At 34.9% G+C, this 10357-nt stretch overlaps 1 non-coding gene across 1 annotated transcript; it reads right to left on the bottom strand.

The window, feature by feature from the left end:
• Window positions 1-10034: 10034 nt before the first annotated feature.
• Window positions 10035-10140, bottom strand: LOC145607953 (small nucleolar RNA R71). The gene has a single exon (XR_014105672.1). It is a non-coding gene; the product is annotated as a small nucleolar RNA R71 (small nucleolar RNA).
• Window positions 10141-10357: the final 217 nt, after the last annotated feature.

Here is a 10357-nt window from a genome sequence, read left to right as displayed (position 1 = left end):
AAATATTTCCCGTGTCACGCAAATTTGTACCGTGTCACGGGATTGTTTCCCGTCTGACGGTGGGATTTCCCGTGTCACGGTACACTTTTCCGTGTCGCGGGATACTTTTTAAGGGTTTTTATCATTTTAGGGTTCCGTGTGCTCCCTCAGCACATTTTCTCTATAAATACCCCTTCATTTCTGATGTACGGGGCACTAATAATCATTCTCTCTCACCTTACACCAAAAATCATTCTCTTCTCCCTCTTGAACCTAATTTCTAGCCTCCTTATTCTTCCATAATAATTCCCCTAAGCACTCTAAGGAGTCTATACTTAACTCGAGGTTCCGTCCTTAAACCAAGGCGTGAAAGGTACAAATAACTGAGGGTTTGGACCAAATCAACTCTACTTTTTAATTTAATTTAATTTTCATTTACTTTATATTTTAATTGAAGTTACTAACAGTTTATTCATGATGTAGCAATTTAAAGGAATGCGCATAATGTGAGTAATTAATTAATTTAATTCCTCTTATTTTATTTTTAATATTGCTAGTATCATGATTAGGGTTGTTATTATTATTATTTGATTTGGCTAACACTATTATTGTTAAATTACTTCCATAATTAATGTTTATTCTATTGTTATTATGATCACCATATTGCATGTTTAAAGGGAATATGTAATTGAAAATTACGCCTAATAAAATAATTTGGACAACTGGTTTAGGTTCCTTTTTAATCTTATTGTTTAATCAAGTGGTCACAATATTTTAGAATTATGTGGTGCATTAATATTCAACCAATTTATCTTAATAATAGTTTGGAACGAATTGAATATTTTGTTTGTATGCCTTTGAGATCGCAGGAATCACTTTTCACTATAAGAATCGAGTAGAGGCCAATACGGGCGAATGTGACTCCATGACTCACTTCGTACCATCATCCCCGATCCTCCTTTCGTGGTTCCAAACCATATGGAGTTAGTAATCTCATGGATTATGAATGGGGTGTAACCTTCACAGGTCAATCGTTGTTGCCTATCGTCACTACAACAAAATAAAGCAAAGGTAACAATGCAAAACCATTGCCTAATATAAAAAAAGTGTTGCCTTGTAGCTAAGACAACACATATGAGGCGTAATTTATGCCCCCGTTGTCTATTCATAAGGCAACACATTTTTATTCAAAGGCAACAATTTTGAAAATTTAGGTAAAATGATACATAAGGCAACACTTTAACAAAGACAACAAATGAAAAATATTGCCATCTAAGAAGATAATTAAAAAATATTGTCACTCCCAAGCATTTACTAGTTGGTAAGGCTCGAACTTGTGACCTCAAAATCACAAGGTGAGTTCCCCACCAACTCAACCAAACTTGCTCATATATATATATATATGTATATATATATGTATATATAAATGTTGCTATGGATGGCAACATAGATATTAATGTTACATTTTTCAAACAATATATAGTTTTGTTATTGTTATCTTTGCATGCAACAATTATTATATTTTTCGTGTTAGACAAGAAAAAGGTAACACTTTAAGCGACTGTTGCCTTATATAGTCTAGAACAACACTTTTTTTCTGTTACTTTAGTTCAAGGTAACAAATAAGTATTGTTGCGTTAGATTATTAAGAGTAACATTTCTGTAAGTGTTGCAATCTTAAGTGTTGCCTATTCTCATTTTTTTTGTAGTGCGTTGTCCCTTATCGTGGTTGCCTTTTTATGATCCGTGAACGGTTTACAAGTTCCTTAAAAACTTGTTGGCGGCTCCCTACTTTAATTGTCCTTAATCATTGTCCCTAATCGTAATGTCAATTCCCACTTCCTATGAGTGCCAAACATATTCACCACATGCTTTTAACGTAGGCGCACTTGAAACGACGCCTACAGTAGGGAGGACCTATGTTCGCTCCCCTGAAACAACAATCGGAAGGGGAGTGGAGCCTAATAGCCTAGAACAGATCCTCAAATCTGGATTAGCCCAAAGGGTGAATCGGATAGAACACCCAAAACTCAATGCATATATGACGGGAATTAACTTATCCTTTATCTATATTATACAAAACTCCAAAGTCTAATTTTTTTTTCAAAATATAATAATAACATTTGTAAATTTTTGTTAATATGAAAGATATAAACCTATCAAAATGTATATATAGTAGTTAAATTGTTTAATAACTTATATCGAATGCGTAGTTTTATTAAAATTATTTGCATGTAATCATTAAATGTGTTGGATGTTGTGTAGCTATGCAATGTCCAAAACTTTAGTTGAGCGACTTTGATTTAGTGATTGTACGGTAAAAAGATATTGACTTCGATCTTAAAACCTTATAGTCTAATAAATTCTAAATAGAAAAATTAAAACAAAAGAAAATGAAAATAGTAAATGGTTTTAAATATTGAAATAAATATAATCTTTTAAATCAATTTAGTGAATTCAAGAGACAATTTTAAGTCTTTTAAAATTAAATTGGGGAAAATATATGTAAAAAGAACATTTTTAGATATATAAATGTCCATGCACTATTATAAGAGTTTTGTTAACCATCTTATAATTAAGGTAGGGATAAATCTTAGTAATATATACTCCATATATTTTATTTATATAAAATTATCAGTATCCATACCTATATACGAAGTATTTGTGTTGTATACTATATTTAATCAGTTGTTGGTTATATATATGACTATTATATAATATATAGTTTTTGGCACAATGCTTAACTTAGGAAAACATATGTTCTGGTAGGTCAAATATAAGGTTATTATTGTGTCTATAGATTTAATGAGAGCGACGGGTAAATAAAACAGGTATATATTAGATTGATTGAAGCTATTGATGCGGATGGTATGATAAGAAAATTTTAGTTTTTTCTCAACAGGAGATATAAATAAATTAGCTCACTTCTTATATAGCTATGTGGAGCATTACTCAATTATTTTTCAATTAATAAAATAACATTATAAAAAATTAAAAGAAATTCAAATAACATAAAATACTATTCAAATAACGTTCCTTTAATTTATTTTTTTATTCACCATTAGTAACCAAGTCCTTTAATAGTAAATGAATTACCTTTGTTTTTATTTTTATTTTTCCTACGGGTTTAATAGTTTAATTTATAAACCGTGCATCGCACGGGCACTATGCTAATTTATGAATAAAAGGGAAAGGGATACATTTAAATTAAAATTTATGTTTTAAAAAGTAATGCATCTAATAAGTTTAGGTTTTAGCGTAAGACAACGCAACCCGATTCTACTTGACTAAGCCCTGTGCTTGTTTAGGGGGGTAGGGGGGTGGGGGGTTTTCCTTCTGATTCAATGATTTGTAAATTGAGACGGGACAACTAGTTCAACATTAATACACTATTTTTGTTGTGATCCACTTGAAAAACTTAATGTACAGTTTGTAATTCACCGTACTTCTACTTTATATGACTAAAAGTGCTTTAATTTATAACATAATTAAGCTTGTTTGACTTGGTAAGACTAAGCTAATATATAAAGTATTTAAAGAGAGAAACACAAAGTTTGTATTTGTAATTTATTGGAGCTTTTCGCGGGAGGCAGAGAACATGGTTTAATTAACACAAACCTTTGACCATAAGAAAGCTTTAATGCTTTTAAATTTGAGCTACTTGTTTACTACAATGCTTTGCAGGAAGGAAGGAGAACATGAAGCACTTACTTCCTCCGCTTCTCAATGATTTCTTTTACATTCGGTTTAGTTCACCCTTTTTTTTTTTTTTTTTTTTTTTTTTTTTTTTAAAAAAAAGTTCGACTAGATTTTTATTTTAGGTATTTTACACAGTTCGACTTACATAAACTTTGCCCATTTTATTTCATAAAGAAAATGTTTAATTTAGGTATTTTACACTGTTCGATTTATAAGGTCATGGCCCAATACTGGTATAACAGTCTGCCAGTTGAGTGCATAAATTATTTTGCCACTCTAAGCTAGATTTTTATTTTAGACATTTTACACTGTTCGACTTACATAAACATTAGAGTAGCTCAACAACTTTTACTGTAAATTACCGTTGATTTATGACATTAAATAATTTATGAGACAATGTAATGATTAATATCTGTTTTTTATATATACTACACAATTAAAAAAAAAAAGTATTCATGGTTAATGTAGTATATGTTTAACTAATACACAATTAAAAAAATATTCATGGTTAATAATCTATTTTTTAATTTGAAGATCAAAAGAAGTAAATGGTATAAATGTTAAGGGGCAAAAGGAATACATTAAGGTGTTGTTAAACGTCGCTCTCATTTTACAAGGGAACTCTCGCAATTTTTTAAGGAATTTTCATTTTTACCCCTAGCATATAAATACTCAAAAAAAGGGAACGTCATATGGGACATGTGCTCGGTTAACATGGATATGACTGCGGATGAGTTGACTGAGATTTGCAGTACTAAGATGATTTGGCAGGGCAGTGGGGTGTTGACTGATAAGATTTTTGATACGACGTTGGAGGCTTAGAGGCCCTTTTGTGTCCATTATTTTGCATACATGTGGTTAGTGCTTGGAGGTTCACTGTTTTTAGAGAAGAGTGGTAACCAAACTCATCCTTCGTTCCTCCACGAGCTAGTTGTTGAAGATACCCCTATTATGAGTATTGTTGGGTTACCGCTACTCTGGCTTACTTGTATCGGCAATTGGGTACGACATCATGAAAAGATGCTGATTCGATCGCTGGTTGTCTCACGCTTCTACAAATGTGAATTACAAGTACTTTTCGTACTTTCGGCCTCAACGGGGTACCATGACGAGGGATCTTAATATCCCTCGTGAGTCTACTTGGGATGTTGGAGCGGGATGTCCTAGCAAGAACGTGGAGCGCCCCCTTTATTTTCGTACTAGATTGGATGCGCTGACTGACCTTGAGGTTAACTGGTTCCGTACGGAGTTGATCCTGCACGACACATTCTGACCACCTTATTTATTGGCTGCATCCAGTACCGTAACACCATTAAATCGTACATACCTGATTGAGTGGTTCGACAACTTGGATTCGTGCAAGATATTCCAAGGAGCATTATCAGGCCAAAGAAAGCCAAGAGGCCGACCAACATGAAGATGTACTGGGTAGACTTTCCGACTGAGATGACATCTAATTTGTGAAGACGGTTTGTCCCTAAGCTAGTTCATCTTTCGGTGTAATTTTAGGTGCCTTCACCAGACTTTGTTCTAGAGCTCCTACATTTGCGCCTGTTTATAAGTAGTGGTTGTACAGATTTTCTCACCCTCGGGTATCTTCTGATTCAGGATTTTCAAACAATCTACCTGGGAGAACTAACACTGATTATGTAACTTGTTGTGTTTTATTATACTATTATTTAGACTACTAGTAATTGCTAATTATATAAGGAAAAATTGATTTTAATAATCATACATTTGCACGATTTACTTTTAATAATCCCACCTTTAGATTATTATTTAATAATCCTACCTTTGTAAGGGATCTTTTTCTATTGGTCCTTAGTGACTGGTAACCTATACATTAGGTAAACTATTTTGTTTTTTAAGTTGAGTGACACATGTCACCAAATAATTGGCCAAAAAGAAAAAACCAAAAATCTAAAAAAAAAAAATTCTCTTAAAAATACCCAGCCAACCCCCAACCCAACCACCCTAACCACCAACCTCCACAGTCCATCCTCCCCATCCCCACCGTAGGAACGCCCATCCCTACCGCAGGAATCCACATCTTCACCGTCGGGACCATTATTCCCAACCCCACACAGCAAAACCTACCATTAATTTCAATGTATTAAGAAAAAAAAGATTAAAAAAAAAACCTTCAATAAGAAAAGGGGATGTCTTGGGCTGAAGTTTCGGCGGGTTATGGTGTTTTTCAAGGTGGTGGACCTGGTGGTTATTGTGATTTCGGAGTTGGGATTCGTTTTAGAGGGTGATTTCGTGGGTGCCTTTTGATCGGACGGGTGGGTTCTGGTATTAGGGGGTTCCGACAGGCCATTTAGGGGGGTTTAGGGTGGCGGCTGGCTGGTTTTTGATGGGGCTAGGGTGAGAGTTAAGGGTTCACGGTGGATGAGGGTGGCTGGTGGGTTTTTTTATTTAGTTTTTAACTTTTTTTTTTAATTTTTTTCAACCAATTATAAAATGACACGTGGCATATTAACTTATCAAAACCGGTTACCAACCGATCAGGGACCAATAGAAGAAAATCCTCTATAAAGGTGGAATTATTAAATACAATTCAAAGGTGGGATTATTAACTATGAACCGACCAAAGGTGGGATTATTAGAATCAATTTTCCCTTTATATAATATGTTGTTGTCTTATTTGCATTGGATGGATCAGTCCATGGAGATTCACCATAGAGCACTGAACGAGTATCCTTCCATGTCGCGTGAAGTAAGGGCAATAACTAAGCAGCTTGTATTTGATTGGAAGTCGAAGATGGGGTTGTAGATTACTCTTTATTCGTAGTAGTGGTTGCATTTTTAATACTTGTCTGAACTATATTATATTCGTTTTTACTTGGCGTGTAATGTAAGAACTTGACACTTTTATATTTTGTTTTTTTTCTTGTAGTGTAAGAACTTAAATACTTAATTAGTTTATAACTTTACATTACACATAGCTACAATTGTTCAAACTTAGGCCCTGTTTGATTCACCTTAATTTTGTTGAACTGAAATTATTTTTACTAAACTGAACTTATTTTTACTGAACTGAACTTAATTTTACTGAACTTAAATTATTTGTACTGAACTTAAATTATTTTTACTGAAGTGAAATTATCTTTACTGATTTTCTATTATAATTCTTCTTTAAGAAAACTGAATTTTACTTAACTGAACTTAATTTTACTGAACTGAAATTATTTTTACTGAACTGAAATTAATTTTACTGAACTGAACTTATTTTTACTGAACTGAAATTATTTTTACTTAATATTATTTTTTTAAGGTGAAGAGAATAGGGCCTTAGTGAAAGTACATTAATAATTACATAAATAAGTTTACTACCTAATTAATGCATCCCACATGTTCCTTCTAACTTCATATTGTTGATCCCATCTATCAACACTAGCCTTGTGGTTCTCAGCCGACCAACCTACGATTGGAGGAAAAGGTGAATCATTTGCAAGTTCAAGACGAATGAAATGTTACTCACCAACTATAGCGATCACGAACTCTCTACTCGGTGCCTTGACCCCGTTTCGTGCCCTCAACAGTAACACTGTGATGCATGGGTAGTAGCAAGGTTGTACTAGGCCTACACCGAGACAAATCATCCTTGCGTTGAACCAAGTAGCAATAAGAAATAAATCTTGGATTATTACCATCGAATGCCGCTCCCCAATCGCGCCACCATCCCGTCGAATACGCTCTATATTCATCAAAAGTCTCCCAATTCCATAAATCTATTCGTACAACTATGGATGACCGGCTATCTCATTTGCTATTGTTTCTCGAGCGTTATACCATTGCGCTTGATGACCAAAGAAGAAGTCTGCCAAACAACAAAAGCCACAGCTCCCATCACCAATGACATCCTTCCATGACGTGATGTACAACAACATTGGTCCCAGAACCTGCCGTAATTACCTACACTGAATACTGTCACACGGATCTTCTGAACAAAACTAATAGTCAATATTAGTAAAGCTACAAGATTATTTATAAAATTAATAGTCATTCAGTAGTACCTATTTCTTGGTTAACATCACGTTCAATGTTTTGACGGTTTACATGCTCGAAATAACTTTGATCACGCCTGGTATCATTGTTCCTCCGTCGAACTCGAACGTTGAGGTTTACATATGATATTATTATGGTCAAAATCATATGATATCGTGTGTTAATTAGTGGTAAATTATATCATAATAACTACATAATTAAGTTTAATTATCATTATTGGATATCTTATTGGGTACCCAATAACGGATCCGAAAATACGGGTACTCGAAGTCCGGGTACCCGAACTTATCAGTTTGGGTTATGGATATCACTTTCAGGAATTTGGGTTATTGGGTACCCGAACCGTTAGTACTAATGAAATGGGTACCCGTCTCATGCTCACTCCTACATAGACCTGGTAACTCAAATCCCACATCCTTGTCGTCTCATTGATGAGTGACATTTATGTCACTCTTAGGAAGTATTTTTAGAGTCATTTTCGCGTTTATTTTATCTTATTTTCCCTTTCTTTCTCTTGTTTTCTCTTTAATAAAGTTTCTAGTTTATTTTGGTTTTCTATTTTTTACTTTTCCTTTTTAATTTTTTTTATTTTCTTTTCTTTTTCTATTTTTTTCCCTAGTTTTTATAGTTAGTATAAATACCCATTTTTTGGGTAATTTAGGGACATTCAATAATCATTTATTCTACTCTCTAATTAGTTTTAGGTTAGGTTAGGATTAGTCTTCATTGGTAGAGAGAGAAAGTGTGGTTTTCTTCATTAATGAACTTTGATTTTGAAGAAGGAGCTTGTTCAATCCTTTGTAGACTTTCATCTTCAATTAATGAGCAATCTCTTACTCTTTCTCTTTACCTTTGTTTTTTATTTTGCTTATTTGCTTTTATTTTTCTTCTTTGCTTATTAATCATGTTGATGCTTATTGATTTGATGATTGATATTGTTTTCAATATGATTTGTGAGTAGTCACCTAGCCAAGGGTGTGGGGATGGTGTAGTTGCTAATTGTTCATGCTTTTAATGTTGGGGTTCTGTTAATGGTGATTAAAGTCTTTGCATGCTTGATATTCTTTGGTCTTTCTTGCAAGTGCACATTGTTAGTTGATCAAAGATGAGTCTTTACTAACAAGTAACGGAAGTTGACTTAGTTGAGATTCATTACTATCGATTGTTATTTAATAGTGCCTCCTAGTATATGGTTCTAATGTGGAAACATAGAGGCTATGTTAGGAGAAGCTAATTGACACCGGAAGGCGGCTAGATTGGACCCTTTACTTCGATATTCATGCTTGTTTAGTTTACCATTGATATGCTACTTTGTTATTGTATGGTCAAGCGTCAACTTCACCTACCCATTTCCCTTGGTGCCTTAATGTTTTATTTCTTGTTTTAGCATCTTTAGACTTTAGTTTATTTATCCCCTATTTCGGACTAGCTTAATTGTCGATAACATTTGGTGGTGTTTATCCGTTCTCTGTGGTTCGACCCCTATGCTTGTCTTATACTCGTATTAGGTTTGTTTAGGTTGTATAAATTGTATTTAATCTAGGGATAGACAATTGACGACGCGTTTATTCCCTTGTCAAATTGGCGCCGTTGCCGGGGAGACGGTTTCCATTGCTATTTCATTGCTTGTTTGAGACTATCTCACCTTTATTTGTTAGTGTTTGCTACTTTTGTTACTTGTCAGTGCTTACGTTATTCTTAGCTTTGTTGTATGAACAGAGGACGAACCCGCTCAAGATCTTTGATTCCCATCGATCCAGAGCTAGAGAGGTCTTTGTCCCTACTTCGAAGAGAAGCAAGAGCAAGGAGTAGAAATTCCCGCACTCCAACGAGAGGAGTAAGAGAATTAGAAGATACTCCACCCTCTTCACCCTCAAGTGAAGAATTAGATAGCCCTAAATCATCTTCGAGTTCAGAAATTAACCCCTACTCAACCTATAAGTTTGAGAGTAAAGAAGGTTCTAAAATAGGAGAGAATACGCCTTTGAGTCGTCTTGGGGCCCCCGAAGCTTTTAGAGCGCAAAGTGGGATCCTTACTCCTACTACTCAAGCCAACAATTTCGAGATCAAGCCTAATTTGATTGCCTTGATTGAGAGGAAACAATTCTCGGGTGGAAAGTTTGAGAGTCCTCATGAGCATCTAAAAGAGTTTGAGAAATATTGTGACACAATAAAGGCCAATGGAGTGACTCAAGAATATATTCGCCTCAAAATGTTTCCATTTTCGCTAATTGGGAGAGGTCTAGAATGGCTAGAGAAGGAGGTGCCCCCTAATTCTCTCATGACATGGGACCAAGTGACTACAGCTTTCTTGAGGAGGTTTTATAACCATAGGAAGACCGCCGAGGCTCGGTCTTTGATTCAAGGTTTTCGCCAAAAGAGTGGTGAGTCTCTAAGTGCGGCATGGGAACGATACAAAGAGCTCCAACGTCAATGCCCACACCATGGGATACCCAAGTATCAACTCATTCACACTTTCTATGGAGGTCTCACACCTCAAGGAAGAACAAGCCTAGACGCCGCGGCCAGTGGTCCAATCATGAACAAAGGAGAGCATGAAGTGGAGTGTATTATAGAGGAAGCCGCAAAGCACTATGATGATTGGTACGAAGGAGAAAGGGATGCTACTTCTAGCAAGGGTGTTTATTCATTGGAGCAAGCCAACGCA

Source organism: Chenopodium album, chromosome 2, assembly GCF_948465745.1.
Source record: "Chenopodium album chromosome 2, dcCheAlbu1.1, whole genome shotgun sequence".
Taxonomy (NCBI): domain Eukaryota; kingdom Viridiplantae; phylum Streptophyta; class Magnoliopsida; order Caryophyllales; family Amaranthaceae; genus Chenopodium; species Chenopodium album.
Note: the sequence above shows the minus strand (reverse complement) of the source record. Positions and strands in the feature narration are given on the sequence as shown.